Source organism: Diabrotica undecimpunctata, chromosome 3 (assembly GCF_040954645.1).
Source record: "Diabrotica undecimpunctata isolate CICGRU chromosome 3, icDiaUnde3, whole genome shotgun sequence".
In the NCBI taxonomy this organism is placed as follows: domain Eukaryota; kingdom Metazoa; phylum Arthropoda; class Insecta; order Coleoptera; family Chrysomelidae; genus Diabrotica; species Diabrotica undecimpunctata.
Genome location: NC_092805.1, coordinates 122869436 through 122884178, shown reverse-complemented (window position 1 = coordinate 122884178; position 14743 = coordinate 122869436). Strand labels below are relative to the sequence as shown.

General features: G+C 35.1%; 1 protein-coding gene across 2 annotated transcripts in view; it reads left to right on the top strand.

The window, feature by feature from the left end:
- kat80 (katanin p80) overlaps positions 1-14743 on the top strand; it is a 270406-nt gene that overhangs the window by 96553 nt on the left and 159110 nt on the right. The gene's annotated exons all lie outside the window — the stretch shown is intronic.

Here is a 14743-nt window from a genome sequence, read left to right as displayed (position 1 = left end):
CTCTTTTTTAAAGTTATAGTGTAGTTTAGTACCCTTTATCACTCCTATTATGTTAGGTTGATTATATAATTTCTTTAACTCATCATTTGATCTTATCCATAAACCGTCCCTTATTATTCCTCCATATATCTTCCTCAGGATTTTCCTTTCCCATATCTCCAGTAAATTTTGTTCATTTTTTGTCATTGTCCATGTCTCACTGCAGTACGTTACTATTGGTTGTATAGTTGTTTTGTATAACTGTATTTTTGCCTTTCTTGATAAAAACTTGCTTTTCAACATTCCACTAAGAGCATGTACACTTCTATTGCCTGCCATTATTCTAGCTTGTATTTCTTCTTTAATGTTAGGTTTACGTGATATTATTGTACCTAGGTATGTCAATCTTTCTACCATTTCGAATTCGTATGATGATCTTTCTTCTACTTCTACTTTAAACTTTTGTCCATCCCTGAACTGATCATCTGTCCACTGCATACATTTTGTTTTAGTTTCATTTATGTAAAGTCCCATTTTCTTTGCTGCTTTTACTATTCTCTGTACTATCTCCTGTAGCTCTTTTTTTCCTCTTGCTATCAACACTATATCATCCGCAAATGCCAAAACTTGGTATCTTTTATGATATAGGAGTCCTTCTCTATTGATTTTCGCTTCTCGCATTATTTTTTCTAGGCATAAATTGAAGAGTACTGATGACAAAGGATCGCCTTAATCCTTCGTTTACTATAAATTTGTCCGATACATGATTGTTTACTTTGACTCTGTTTTCTGTATTCTCTAAAGTAAGATGTATGATGTTACGCAACTTTCTGCTAACTCCCAGTTCCTCAAGGGTCTCTTTTAATTCCTTCCTTTTTATTCTATCGTATGCTTGCTGGAAGTCGATGAATAGCGCTATCGTTGGTAAGTTGTGTTCATAGCTTTCTGCTTGTAATTCTCTGATTATGAATACTTGGTCCGTTGTGCTTCTCCCTCGTCTAAATCCGCACTGATATTCGCCTATTATATTTTCAACTTCTTTTTCTAGCTTATCTTTTATGGATTTTGATAGGATTTTATATACGGTATTTAGTAACGCTACTCCTCTGTAATTACTGCATTCTATTTTGTCTCCTTTTTTGTGTAATGGGCAAATAATGGTTTCCTTCCAATCTTCTGGTATTCGTTCTTTTATCCATATCTCCTTTATGATCTTGTATATCCAATTATTTAGCAGTTTTCCACCATATTTCATCATCTCTGCTGTTATGTTATCGCTTCCAGGGGATTTGTTGTTTTTCAGATTTTTTATGATTTCCTCGATTTGTTCTTTGCTGGGTGAATTATCTTCTATGTCTTCTAAGTGTTCGATTCTTGCTTCTGCTTCCATACATTCTCTTTGGTTTGACTTATTATTGCCATTTAGTAATTCATCAAAATACTCTTTCCATCTTTCGGCTATTTCTGCTTCCCCGCTTATATTATTTCCTGCTTTCTTTTTAACGAATATGGGTTTTTGTTGGAAACCTTTTTTTTTCATTTCTAGCACCTTGATATAGGTTTTTTATTTTTTTATTTCTGTAATTCTCTTCTATTTCTTTTAGCTTATTTTCTGTGTTTTCTCTTCTTTTCTCTCAGCACCCTCTTTACTTTTTGTCTTTGCTCCCTATATCTATTCTTTATCTCTGTTGTTTCTTTCGTGATCATTTCCATCCTTAATGATTTTCTTAGTTCTATTTCTTTTTGGCACTCTATGTCGAACCAGTCTTTCCTCTTTTTATTCTCTTGTTTATTGCATTCTTTTGCTGCTTTGTTCATTATTTGCTTTATGTTTTCCCATTTGTTCTCAGTTTGCTCTTCTATTTGTATCTTTTTTAGTTCTCTTTCCATTGTTTCCTCGTATATTTCTTGCTCTTTCTTTGTTGCTAATCGAATTGGGTTATGTATACATTTCTTTTTTTTATTTTGTTTTTGTTTTCTGGTATCAGTTGCTTAATTTTGATACTTGGCTTAGTACATCAATAAATTTCTTCTTTTTGCTTATATCATTATCGTGAATTAACTGGAAGAATTGATCAGATAGCACGTTGTTTATTAGTTTCTATGTTGTTTTGCAAGGGATTAGTTTGATCAGCTTATCCAAGAGTTCATCCTTTCACACTGCGTCGTAAGCAGCTCACAGATTCACAAAGACTACAGTCGACTATTATTGGCTATGGAAACCCGCTTCTATATGTGTTGTTAGATTGAGTACTTGATGCTGCGCAGCTTCAGTTAGGTCTGAAAACTTGTTCGGGTGGAATATTTTCAAGAATCTATGCGTGTATCCTATTTAACATAAGTCTCTTCTAGTTTGTATCAACAGTTGAGAAATGGGACGATAGCTTTCAACTTTGTCGTAGGGTTTACTGGGTTTTTACATAGCAATTACTTCGTTTTTATTAAAAGCTTCTGGTAGATTTCAGTTGTTAAGATGCGTGAGTATGAAGCAGCCAACCATTGTCTTGCCTTTTTACTGCATTGCACTAGGCACTCAGGGTATATCCGCAATACCTATCGATAACTGCCGCACTGTAAAATTCTTTTACGAACGCGAACTAGATTACAATTCAATGTAGGATTAGTACGAAATATACTGTAAGGGATTTTAAAAAATGGAACAGTAGGGACAAGCTTTTGAAGAAAAAGATTTAAAACATATTAAGCTAAAAACGGAGTATCTGGAATGTTCGTTAAAAGATGGAATTACTACTACTACAAAAAATAACTTTTAATTTTAAAGTAATTGTAAAAAATAATAACTTGAAGTACCTTGGATCAAATAAAGACCAAATTAGCGACTGATAGGTCAAAACATAATATCAGAAATAGATATTTATATTTAGTTCTGATATTGTTTTGAAATATATATTTCTGATATTTATAATAAATAAATAGTAGCCGAAGAACTAAGGACAATAATCCCTATAAGCGAAGAACACCTTGGTTTTCTGCAAAAATATCATCAACAGATGCCATCTGTGGAACGACTCTACAAGAGAAATGTACCAAAGGAGGCTAGCACAGAAGATACAGCTGAAACAAATAGACGACATCGAAGATATAAACGCGAGCTGGGAGAAAATTAAAAACAACATTGAATAAGCAACAGTCATACTAAACAAAAGAACCAACAACAATATACCATGGTTTAGAAAAGACATAAAAGAGAAATGTAAAGAGAAACGAGAGGCCTACAGTAATACAAGGAATACCCAAGGCATATGCCTAAGGAATACAATCACATACCAGCAAGCAAATCGGAAAGATACCTGACGGAACTATTTAAAGGAAAGGAAAATAATAATCAACACAATAAGTGTACCTGAATTAGATGTACCAGTACCTGAATTAAGACACGAAATAGAAATCAGTTTTCAGGAAGTAGAGATAGTCATAAATTCACTCAAAAATAGAAAGTCACCACCAGAAAGTCAAAACCAGACGGAATAACCAACTAGCTTCTAAAACACGGAGGAGAAAGTATAACCCTAGAAATGACAAAACTTATATAAAAACTAATATTGCTCTACAAGATTTCAGCATGGAGAAACAGCATAATGATACCAATGTTCAAGAAAGAAGATAAAGAAGACCCCGACAATTATACAGGTATAAATCTACTGAACACCGCACTTAATCTTACCACAAAAGTCCTAACCAACAAAATCAATAAACTAACAACTTTATCAGATCAACACCCAGATCCTGAAGATCCTGCGTAGACGCCGTATTTGTATTAAGACAAATCACAGAAAAAGCCATCGAGTATCTATGTTTTATAGACCGAACAAAGGCTTTCGATCTCATCCAAGTCGAAGACGTCTTACACCTACTCTATAAAAGAAACATAATACAGACCATCGAAAATGTCTACTTCCATAATCTAATACAGGCAAAGATAAATGGAAAACTAACACAGTGTATACCAGTACAAAGCGGAGTCAGACAGGGTGACTCGTTAAGCCCACTTTTCTTTAATATAATAATGGACGAAATAATACAAGCAGTACGTAAAGGTCATGGTTACAGAATGGGGAACAAAGAAATTCAAATATTATGTTATGCAGACGACGTCGCATTAATCGCCGAGACAGAAGACGAGCTTTAAAGAATAACACGCATCTTCAATATAACAAGAAATAGAATGTGATAATATCAGCAGAAAAAACCAAATGTATGACATATAAATACCCACTACGATGTAAAATCGAAATTGATGGGAAAATAATAAAGCAGGAAGCAAGGTTTAGATATCTGGGAATAGATATAACTAGTTACGGAGATGTTTAAGAAGTACGACAACAAAGCTTAAAAGCAAGTAAAGCGGCGGGATCTCTTAATGACACAATATGGAAGAACAAACACCTAAAACAAGACACCAAAACAAGAATCTATAAAGCAGTAATTAGACCTATATTAACATACACGGCGGAGATACTACGTGACACATGACACATATAAAACGAGACTACTACTAGACTACTAGAAACAACACAGAAAATACTCCGACGAATATCAGAGGAAAGTCTGTTGTATAAGGAAACAAGCGAAAACATAAGAAGAGCATGCAATGTTGAAGACATAAATGGATGGTGACAAAACGGAAACAGGAGTGGAACGAACACATTAGTAGAATGGCAGAGGATAGGATAGTACGAATAGCACGAGATAAGTCACCAAATGAAGTATTGGCAGACTAAGAAAAAGATGGTATATAATTTAAACAATTTAGGAGGCTAATATTGAAGAAGAAACAGGCTTTAAAGCCTACATAAACGAAGGAAGAAGAAGGAGAAAATGCCATCTTTATAATTCGCCAGATAGTGAAGAAGGCCATAAAATATAACAATGTTTATGTGTTTCGTTGATCTAACCACATTATTTGATAAGATACGACTAAGTGACGTAGAAAACTTTAAGTGAAAAATGTTTCTCACAGTTGACAATAATTATCGAAGAACTCAGATTTTGATTACTTAACTAAAATACAAGCAGATAAGTTATCGGAAGGATACATAGAGGAATAAAACAACAAGACAACTTAGGTCTATTCTTGTTCAACTTGTTAATAAACAAACTAATTGAGAAAATAAAACCACTGACTGACTACGAAGTGAAGTTAGAAAAAGATTATTGGCTATGCAAACGATGCTGTATTGTTGGCCAATAGTAAAGATGATATGATAATATTAACGGATAAAATATAATGTATGAATAACTATAGCCAAGAATCAATAATATGCAAACTAGAGATCGAAGGGAAAATAATAAAACAAGTTATTTCTTTCAATTATTTGGGAGTGGATATAACAGAAAACCACCAATCAACCTAGGTGCATTAAGAGACATAGTGACAAGAGTTTGTAAAACTTGCATTCAGCCAATACTTATAAAAGCGTCAGAAACAAGAAGTGATATAAAGAAAAACAATACAGGCCCTAAGAACAGCTGAGATGACGATATTAACATCTACAATAGAGAAAACTAGATCTACTAAGAAACGAAGATATCAAGGTACAAGATGTAGTGAGATGGGGAAGAGAAACCTCCATTGTTGTCTTTATTCCACTGATCTATGTTAATGCTGGTCTTCCTCGTCTTCTTTTTTGAGCAAGTTCATAATTTTTAAAGAGCTTTTTTCGGCCATGTATCATCCCCATCCTCTGTAAATGCCGATACCATACTAATTGCCTTGTATTAGCCCTTCTAAAAGTTTTCCTAGGCATTAAATTGGATACTACATTCAAATTAAATAAAAACAACAAATATATAATAAAAAAAAAAGTAAAGTTCGTGTAACCTTCTGGCTAAGGTCTAGTTTTAGGGTTTTCAGGTCGCGCAAGCGCCCCTAACATGACCTAACGACTACTTTCGTAGCCGGGACCGACGGCTTTACGTGCCCTCCGAAGCACGGTGGCAGCTCAGTTAAATTAGAAATTTTAAATTTTTGTCGGTGCCGGGATATATAATCGAAATAAAACACTTCTCCTGTATATTTAATATGGATAGCCAACTCGCGGGAATTATCCCTTTTTAAGTTTAGATATATAATAAGTATGCTATAAAATAATAGCAATTTTAACACTTGAAAATAAACTCATGGCCATGCCCGTCCCCCACGCCCCCTAGGATTTAAAAAAATATAAATTCAAATATTTGTAGCTCAAATCTTTTTAGTTAAAAAATGCATATCCCGCTCGCTACGAGAAAAATGTTTGTTTTTAATTCTTAGTGTAGTTGAGGTTATCCTGAACGAGGTAAAGTGTGAGGTAATCTAAATTATGCGTGCATAACACAACAGCGCTATGTTGAAGAAAGCAACAGACGGAGCATCTGCCGTCCCCCTTTCATACTTCCATCTGTGATGATTGCCTTCTGCTTCTGGACGAAGATGTTGGACCCAGGAATAAGAGGAATTGTTAAGGTTTAAAATCGCATCAGGAAAAGAGACTCTTAAACAACACGTATACACAGCATCTTCCCGAGCAACACGTATTATTAACACCAGTCAAAATCAATTGATAAAAAGTTGTGGTGAAGAAATAATTAAGCAAATTAATAATGAATCAAGTTCAAAGAACAAATTATTACTCTGTCATATTTGACAAAACCCACGGAACAGCTTTCTCTAAATTTGAGTTTGAGATACATACACAATAATAACATTTGTGAAGACTTTGTCAACTCCTGATAGGAAAAACCTTGGAAAAAATAGTATTAAACTTGTTGAAAATACTGCATTTGGATCCGAAAAAATGTATATGGATCGGTACTGACAGTTGTAGCGTAATGAGCTCTGAAGCAGTCACTGCAGTAACAGAAATAAAAAGGTGGCATCAAATGCAGTTAGATGTCCTTGCCTGAATCATATTTTAAACAACTCCCTTTCAAATTCTTTAAATGTATCGTCCATCAGAAATACAATGGGAACAATGAAGTCAGAAATATCATTTTTTTAACATTTCAGCCAGGGGGAATGAAGTTTTAAAACTGAAACTCGGACAAAATTTAACAAGTTTATACGAAACAAGATGGCTTGAGCGCCATGAAAGCATAATCCAGTTCAGATCTGACATTTTACGTATAATTGAAGCATCTGAAACATCTATCTCAACATGAAAGGATCCTAAGACTGCTACACTTACATTAACTTTGCTTAATTATTTATGCAGATCTGAGTTTCTAATGTCACTGATTGACATACTAAAATTATCATTGCTGCTAAACAAAATCTCTTGATGCTAACCTGGCGGCAAAGGCTATTTTCTATATCATCTCGAAAGATACGCAAAAAAAGTTTTAGTAAGATTTTACCGAAGTTAAAGAATTAGCAGATGAATTGGACGTTAAAATGAAGTTACCTAGATTTGTGTATAGACAGACTAAAAGAGCCAATCATCCAGGTGACCCATAAGAATACTACATACGTTCAATTTACATTTTATTATTTTTTAGTCAAATAAGGCTACAACAGAGAGATCCTTCTCTACGTTAAGAATAGTGAAAATTTGGCTGAGGGCAAGGATAGGGAAACCCGACTCACGGGTCTTTGCATCCTTCATATTCACCGAGACATTGAATTAGACACTGAAAAAGTAATAGAGCGATTTGCACATCAGCGAGCCAGACGACTCGGATTTGTTGTATGAGGTTCAGTGTACAAGAATATTTTTTGTAATAGACAAATCAAGTAACGTGACCAATATTATTCGCCTTTTATTTATACTAGTTTAATTTCATAAACTAAACTACATTTCGTTTTTTGCACTTGTTGGACTTTATGGGGTTCTAGGTTAAAATTTGCTGATTTTTGATTGCTAGACAAATAAAAATACTTTAATAACGATAAGTTTCGAATATCTTTATGGCATTCAAAAGTGTGTGAAAAAAGGTCTTAAAACTCACCATTTTAACCCTATATATACCCTATGTTATATATAGTCTATTAGACTTAGACCAATAGTTCATTTTTATATAATCGAGTAATATATTTCTATTTCCAAGCAACAAATCAAAAATAATATATTTTAATTTGTGTTTTGATAACGATTTTCATCCTGGAAATCAAAACGTCAAATATAAGTTATTGTTTACTAAAATTGTGGTCTATTGCCATTTATTATAGTAACTAATATAATAATATATGTTGGAGTATAGTTAATAATAATATAACTCCATTCGCTTAGCTCGGGCACATTTTGACAGTTTCATTGTCGGAAACCTACAACACAACAATTCCTACTTCTCAGTATTAATAGCTTAAGTATCCTACTATTGCAGACTTCTTTCTTTAAAAAAAGAAGAATTATTCTAAATAATGGAAGTGTATACTAAACCCATCAAATTTTGGGTAGTATATATTTAAAAAATATATTTTAGTTGTTATAATTTAACATAACTATTTATTATATGGTGCAGATAAATAAATATTGATTGTCGGTAATTCGCAAAGTTCTATTTTATTTGGTATTTAGTTTGTTTACTATTAATATTGGCTATGAGTACGTGTGCTTGGTTGTATAGTAATTTCTAGCCTCTTTTAGTCTGTCAAAAAGTAACTAACTTCGCAAAAAAATAATTACTAAATTCACTAGACAGTTCGGACTGGGAATAGCGAACCGAGTTTATATGTTGTATGTATATGTGTATATAATATTAGGAATAATTTTTAAATTGATAAATTGTTTTTTGTTTATTCACATAGCTTATATTTTTACATGCAAATATAAACATAGTGATGATTTAGGATTAAAGAAATCTGATCATATTCAATTCAGTGTCTACTTATTCTTTCGAAACTCGTTATGCCCTTCATAGGCATTGGAGGCATGTTTTTCATTTCTATTCTACCCTATCCATTTCCTCCGGTCTTTCCAAAATTCTTTTATCTATTTATGTATGTCTATAATGTATTTATGTCTAAATACACTATAAAGAAAGAGTATAGAATTGAAGGAAGCTGAGCAAACCTAGCACATTAAATTCAGGATAAAATGTTAAAACATTGTAAGTCACTACCAGTGTTTCTTCAGGTGGAAAACATTACCTCATTTTTGTATCAATACCACGTATGTCATCTTTAATGTACTCCAAGAGCTTAAAAAAATACGATTTTAACATGTGAAAATATGAAAAAATTTTACTTCGTCGGCACAAAGTTCAGGAAATAACATATACATTTTTACAGATACACATACGTTTCTTTTTTAATAAAAGGGTAAGAAAAAGCAACGACGCGTTTGATATCATATTCTCAACTAAACAACATTTACCATTCGCTAAATGTATTTATTTTTGCTGGTGGCAATTATCGGCCACCAGTTGCCCAAAATATTTGTGCTTTAATTTGGTGGCGCCACTAGTTGCGCCACCAGTTGCGTCATCAGTTGCCTAGTATAATCGCTGCCTAATTTTTAAAAATTTTCTCTAGATTCCCGGTATCTCCCAAAAAAAAGTTCATGCCCCCCCCCCTTGCCCGAAAATCGGTTATGGGCCCGCCATTGAATTTCTTCATTAGGTAGATACATACTCTATTCAGGACACTCGGAAAATTTTCCTGATTGGTTTTACTACTGCTCTATATATTGATAATTTTGTGTTGATACCTAAATTACTTAGTTCAGCTACCTAACTATTAACATTTTTCGCACTTTTTTACATGTCTTAATTTTAGGTCTAGGTCCGCTTGTTCTTCTTCCTAACATCCACTTAACTTTTTTTTTTTTTGTCTTTATAGAGGGGGGGTCTGGAATCTTCAAAAGATATCTCAGTCCAGGACGCCGCCTGACTAACTTTAGTGCAGGATTCGTTCTTCGTACTCCCGGCGATAGTTCCCCAGGTACTTTAAAATGCCCTCTCGTCGCCGAGTCTACGCCGAACGCGTACCTGCTAAACCAGATCCTCATCTGTCATCCAGCGATCCGGAAGCGGAATGGCCGCTGTAAGGCCGGCATCACTTCCGAATCACTACCTTTATTCATTCATTCTCCATTCATACACATCCACACTCTATTCATCAGCAAGGAGGTTCCCTGTCTCATTCCAGGTAGCGCGTAGAAGACACTCATCGCTCCTAGTTCCGCATTATTTCCAGATGGGCATTTGCTCCTTCCCCACAGTCTGACTCACGCATTCCAACTCATACAGTGTGACCCACTTTTCTAGCTTCACCTTTCAGCATCATTCACTCTTACCTTTAGCGTTGGTTTAGCAGTCTTTCTTCCTCTTCCTTTTTCTTGATCACTGCACGGATATAGCTGTGTATGTTAGTCCAAACTAATTTATTTTCAATCATTCTCTCAATCATTTCTCTCACTGTAACAAAATTCACACCTGTCTCTCTCTCCATTCTGTTCCTTTCCACTATCCATCTGCTGCAATCTAACATCGTATGTGTCACAGTGTCCAAGTATCCACAGTATAGGCATTCATCTGTATCGACCTTTCCGATCCTATAGAGGTAGGCACTAAAACACCCGTGTCCTGTGAGCACCTGCGTCAGGAAATAATCCAGTCGCCTGTGGCCACAGTCCATCCAATCTCTTATGTTCGGGATCAGCATTTTCGTCCACTGTGCCACATCTTCCGTGTTGTTCCATTCTTCTTGCCATCTTTCAACTGACCTTTCCCTTTCCTGTCTTTTCTCGGCCACAGTAAGGTTTGGACCTCTTCTCTTATAAAGCTCTTTTCTTTCCACCGCCAAAACATGCAACGGAACACATCCAGTGATGGTCCATAAGGCAGCCGCAGACACAGTCCTGTAGGCACATGCCACTCGCAACAGATTTGTTCTGTCTACTCGTGTCATGAGACTCCTATAGGCAGTTATCTCTACCGCCTCGCTCCAGACTGGTGCAGCGTAGAGGACGATCGACTGTACAACACCGTGTAAGACCCTCCTCCTTTCGGATTTGGGTCCTCCAATGTTCGGCATCACCCTCCCCAACGCAGCCGTACTATTCGCAGCCTTCCGGACCACCTCCCGCACGTGCTCTCCCCATTTTCCATTCTAAGGAAAAAAACATCCACTTTACTAAGGTTAGCCTTTGTCAAAAAATTAAGTAACTTCTTCAATGGCACAGTATAGTGAGCTTTTTCCAGACCTATAAATACAAGATAACCGGGTAGATTTTGAGCTCTACGTTTTTCTATTATCTGTTAAAGAGTAAATCCATTATCCATTCACAATGTTCCTGCCAGGAAACCATTTTTTTTTTCGTCTATTCCCTCAAAATATGATTTAATTCTATTTTTTATTATTTTGTCGTACAATCTCCCTAGTGAACTGGCGATGCTAATTCCTTTGTAGTTCCCACAAATCTTTCTGTCATCTTTTTTTTTGGTAAATCGATCATAAATATAATACGTTCCAGTTTGATAGAATGTTGTTTCCCTTAACCAAACAGTCATTAAATAAATCTGATAAAATATTTCCATTAAAATGTCTTATCCATATTTAACCAGTTGAATGGGAATATTTCCTGCGTCCGAAGATTTGCCATTTTTCATTTCTCTTAATATCACTTAAATCTCATCTTTTGTTATTTTCTCCACTCCTTATTCTTCTATTGATCTAATTTTGCCTATTTCTCCTTTAAATTGACTTCGATACTCTGTTAGTAGGGCTTTTAGTGTTCTTCCCATTCTTTACTACTTATTACACTCGCGATCATAAAATCCGGGTCATCTTGAAAATCACTGATATTTCATTTTTAACGAGCTTTATCGTAAATAATAATAACACAAATACAAACTAATGCATGTTTCTGATAATTTTTGCGGTTTCCTTTGTAACAAAGAATTACAATAGTGCCGATTTCGCGGTAAAGTGCACACTTTGCAAAATAAACGCTACCTGTAACTGCCGCTTGTTTTAAATGTCTCATTTGTGCTTCGACTTTCTGTTCAAATGCAATGGACAAACGTTTATTATTGCCACCATTAGTGTTTATTAGTGCCATTATTAGTTTTTATTTTTTGCCAAAAATGCCTTTGACTGTTGTTGAAACGGCACAAATTGTTGCACTTGTGGAAGACGGTCACACTCAACAGCAAGTCGCAAGAACTGTTGGCGTAAGCCTTTCTACAGTTCAACGAGTGCTTCAACGCTTTCAGTACGCAAGTTGGCTAACCAGACGACCTGGCTCTGGACGAAGAAGAACGACCACGCCACTAGATGACCGTTTCCTTGTGTTTCAATCTTTACGAAACCGGACCTCAACTGCGGTTGTGCATCAAAATCGTCTAGAGGAAGTACGAAATCGCAATTTTAGTGTTGCAATAGTCAGAAGAAGACTTCGTTCTTCTTGACTATCTTCTCGGGTAATGGCTAGAGGACCGCCACTTCGCCGGGTGCCTCGAGTTGCCCGACTAGCTTTTGGTCGACAATACGCGAATTGGGGAATTAACGATTGAAGCAAGTGTTATTCTCAGATGAATCCCGTTTCTGCCTAACTGGATCCGATGGACGTGTAAGAGTTTGGAGGAGAACCGGTGAACGATTTTCACAAGCTTGCATTGTTCCAAGAATGCCATTTGGTGGAGGCTCGGTCATGGCTTGGGGAGGTGTATCTTCCGACTTCCACACAGAATTACCCTTCATCGAAAATGGGTCCCTAACTGCACGAAGGTACATTACGGAGATTCCGGAAGAACATGTTATGCCCAACCTGGCAGGGCTTGGATAAAACGCCGTTTCTATGCAGGACAACGTGCGACCACACATTGCCAGGATCAGTATGTAATACTTGGACGAGGTTGGAATTACGAGGGTACCCTGGCCAGCTAGGTCTCCGGACCTGAATCCCTTTGAACATCTCTGGGACAATTTGAAAAAAACGTATTCAAACCCATACACCTTCTCCTAACAACACACAGGAGCTTAAGGATCTGCTTAAGTAAGTGAGAGAGTGGAATAACATACCACAACATGTAATACGGAGAAAAATTGAGAGTATGCCCCGTCGTCTGCAAGAGGTTATTAGAGCAAGGGGAGGCAATACACGATATTAGTCATTGAAATTTCACTGATTTTTTACCATGTTCTGTATTTTCCATTTTTTTTTCGTATGTCTGTTTTAGCAACAATTTTATTTGTTTTCTGTATTTTCAATAAAAACAATAAAAAACCATTTTTTTTTCTTTCAAAACAAACATTGATGACAAATAAAAAATACATTAGCCAAAAAAAGGTTATTACTGCGCCAGAGGCAAAAATATTTAAGAAACTTGAAATTTTCAAGATGACCCGGATTTTATGATCGCGAGTGTATTTTCATGTTTCCATTTTTTCTTTCTTTTCTCAGATTCTTTATGGTCTTCCACAATTGTGAAACACTTTTTCCTCCTATACATCTTTCGTTGGTATCAAATTGTTCCTCCAATTTTTTATTTGTTTTTGTTTGCTGCCACTTTTTTAACTTCTCTGCTGAATCTTATATATATTCGTCTATCTTTCGAGTCTGTGGTAACTAGCTACGTTTGATAAGCTTTTTTTTTCGCTCTTCTAATTCTTATTTCTTCTGACTTCTCTTTTTATTTTCCACAGCTTCTTTTGCCGCTTGATGAATGCAGCCTTTAATTGATTCATACTTCGTATACTATGTCGCGCAGTTTTGTATCAAAACGAACTTTATACAGAAATTGTGTTGACTCCTTTTAACACATCGTCTGTATAATTAATTTATCCATTTTTATGTTTTTTCCGTCAGTAGTTTATCATTACTTTCGCTATTAACAAATTGTGAGTAGATCCACACTTTGCATTACGTAATATCCTTACGTCATTAGTGTTAAACCTTGAATTTTGTTGCTGGATAAAAAAGATAAATTATTGTTTTTAAATTGCTTCTTATGCTTCTCATCTGAATTTATGTAAGTCCTTATGCGGGAAGAATTCATTCATTATTTTTAGCGAGATATTAACATATCTCTAAGTCACATTCCGTTGTTCTCGTTTTCCTTTCTATATTTTCCTATTACTAGGCCTTTTTCTTTATTGACAACTCTAGCTTTAAAATCACCCAGTATACAAATTTTCTTTTTTGTTTAACTACTATTTATAGTATTTTTTTAAATTTACATGGATATTTTACCAGAATAAAAATAAACAGAGCCAGATTATTTTTGAATTTCGTGTAGTGACATAAAAAGCGGCAAATGGAACAAACTGAAATAATAAAAATTAATAGAAAAAAAATATTCTAGGAAAAAGTGAAAATTGGATAAAAGTGTATAGCAGAAATTGTTCCATGCGGTAAAATGTACAAAAATAAACTTACTAAATTGTTTAACTTTTCGTTCGTTAACGGTCTTAAAAGAAGTTTCGTGTCTAAAAGTAAAAACAAAAAATATAAAATTATGCTGTTCGTCGAATAATGATCGATTTCCGCCATTTGTCTAAACCAAATCGCTTTCATCCGACGCAGTCGCAACAGCTGACGCCCTTTTCCTTTTCTCCCTTCAATCATTTACGCATCCACCTTCAGTTGACGCCTGCACATACAGGGCGATATATCATTTAGGACAGGAGATGAGAAGTTCGATATAATAAAAACAATTATGTAATTGACATTTAATATTCAAAATTACAAAGATTGTTCTGAAGCTATTTTCTTGTGGCATGTTAAAATAATTACTATTTAAATGGGAATAAGCCACAATTAAAGGTTAAAGTACGTTTATTGACGTTTCAATTTCCACTTCGGAAATCGTTCTCAAAATA